The sequence below is a fragment of the Penaeus vannamei genome, chromosome 14, assembly GCF_042767895.1.
Source record: "Penaeus vannamei isolate JL-2024 chromosome 14, ASM4276789v1, whole genome shotgun sequence".
NCBI lineage: Eukaryota > Metazoa > Arthropoda > Malacostraca > Decapoda > Penaeidae > Penaeus > Penaeus vannamei.
In genome coordinates this window covers 23938541-23941040 of record NC_091562.1, presented here as the reverse complement: position 1 = coordinate 23941040, position 2500 = coordinate 23938541, and positions in this window count along the sequence as shown.

The window sequence follows — 2500 nt, the reverse complement described above, 5'->3', positions numbered from 1 at the left end:
TTGTTAATAACTTTCTGGTATTTCTGTCCATTCTTTTTAAGTCTTCGATGATCCAGTTAATCACACCTACACCATACCTTACTGTTGCCACAGCCCACGTATTGTCTTGATAACATTCCCTCCATTAAACTTAGACTTTAAAGTTGCCCTCGCTCTGTTAATATATTCTTTCTCTGTTCTCTCCTTCATTTCCTTTTGGGATATATCACCTCATTCTACGATTCTCAAATATTTATAGACCCATTTCAACTTCATTAACAATAACGTTAACATTAACAGATCTGTTCCTTCAAATTTGCATTCTTTTCCTCTTTTCAGGACTAAAACTCCACATTTATCAATGCCAAACGACATACCTATATCCTCTGTGACTATCTTGGTTATCCTCACGAGTGAGTTGATACCACTTTCACTGCTTCCATACAATTTCAGGTCATCCATAAATAGTAAATGGTTTTATCTAGGCTTTCCTTTCCTAAAAGAATATCCCTGCTATAATTTCTGTAACACCAGAGTTAGTGGAATGAGTACAATAACATAAAACAATGGTGATAGGGAGTCTCCCTGAAAGATACCCCTGTTAATGTTGACTACACCAAGTGGTGATCTTCCTGAAAACAAGTCCGTTTTCCAATCTTTCATGCTGTTCTTCAGCTCTATAACATTCTTGGGAATTCAACATACAACTATGTGGCACCATTTCATATGCCTTCCGAAAATCAATCCAGGCCATGCTTAAGTTACTCTTACGCCTTTTACAGTTGCGAATTACCGCCTTGTCGGTAAGTAACTAATCTTTTGTTCCACGGGATCGATTTCTACAGCCCATTTGTTCCTCTGGCAGCAGATCCTGATTATTTAGATATACATGCAATTTATCAGAGATTGCGGTATGGAGCTTCCACAGAGGGTTTAGGCATGCAATTAGTCGGTAGTTTCCAACTGCATTGCCTTTGTTTGGCTCTTTTTGAATCAATACATTCCAGCTCTCGATCATTAATTAAAGAGGGTATTTTTCCAGTCACCAAGCATTTATTAAGGTCCCAGGCTATCATTTCATGCAAATCAGTGAGCCTTTTCATCCAAAAACCTTGATTTCCATCCAAACCGGGGACTTCCAATTGGGCATTTTCCTAATGCTGTTACTTATATCTTCCTTAGTGATACTTATGTCACTGCATTTCTGCACTCGTTTCATTTCTTCTACAACTTGCTTTAGCCATTCAACACTTTCATTATGCCGGGTTGGATTGTCCCATAAATTGCTCCAAAACTCTCTAAATGCCTCTGCATCAGGCGCTACTTGTTCTCTTTTCATCTTTCCACCAAGTTCTTCGTACACTTTTTGATTATTTGTTAATAATCTATTCTATCGATACTGAGTGATACTTGAGACGAATCTTTTTCTTTTTTCTTTCTTGGCAGAGATTCTCTGATGCAGTTCTTCCATAACAGCCTTAAATTATCATTATTATTATTATTATTATTATTATTATTATTATTATTATTATTATTATTATTATTATTATTATTATTATTATTATTATCATCATCATTTCATTGTTATCATTATCATTGTTATCATTATTATTATCGTTATTATTATTATTATTATTATTATTATTATTATTATTATTATTATTATTATTATTATTATTATTATTATTATCATTATCATTATTATCTTCATAATTCTCATTGTTATTATTATTATTAGTATTACTATTATTATTATTATTATTATTGCTATTATTATCTTCATAATTTTCATTGGTATTATTATTATTATTATTATTATTATTATTATTATTATTATTATTATTATTATTATCATTATTACTATTATTATTATTATTATTATTATTATTATTATTATTATTATTATTATTATTATTATTATAATTATTATTATCATTTCATCATTTTCATTGTTATCATTATCATCATTCTCATTATCATATCGTTATTATTACTGTTATTGTTATTTTATTGCTATTATTATTATTATTATTGTTATTATTATTGTTATTGTGATTATTATCATTATTATGATCATTATCATTATCACCACTGTTTTTATTATTGTTATCATTAGTAATATGGTCATGATGATCATCATCAATTAACATAATTATGATTACTATTATCATTATCATAATTAATGTTATTATTGTTATTATTATTATCATTGCTATTATTATTATTATTATTATTATTATCATTATTACTATTATTATTATTATTATTATTATTATTATTATTATTATTATTATCATTATTATTATCATTATCATTACTATGGTTATTGCTGTTGTTATCATTATTGCATTCTTCTCATCATTATTGTCATTGTCATTATTATTATCACTACAATTATTATTATTGTTATTAGTAGTAGTATTACTACCATCATTGTCTTTATCATTGCCATTATTATTATCAATGTTATTATAATTATTCCTATTTTCATCATGATATTTTTGTTGTTGTTGTAGTTCTT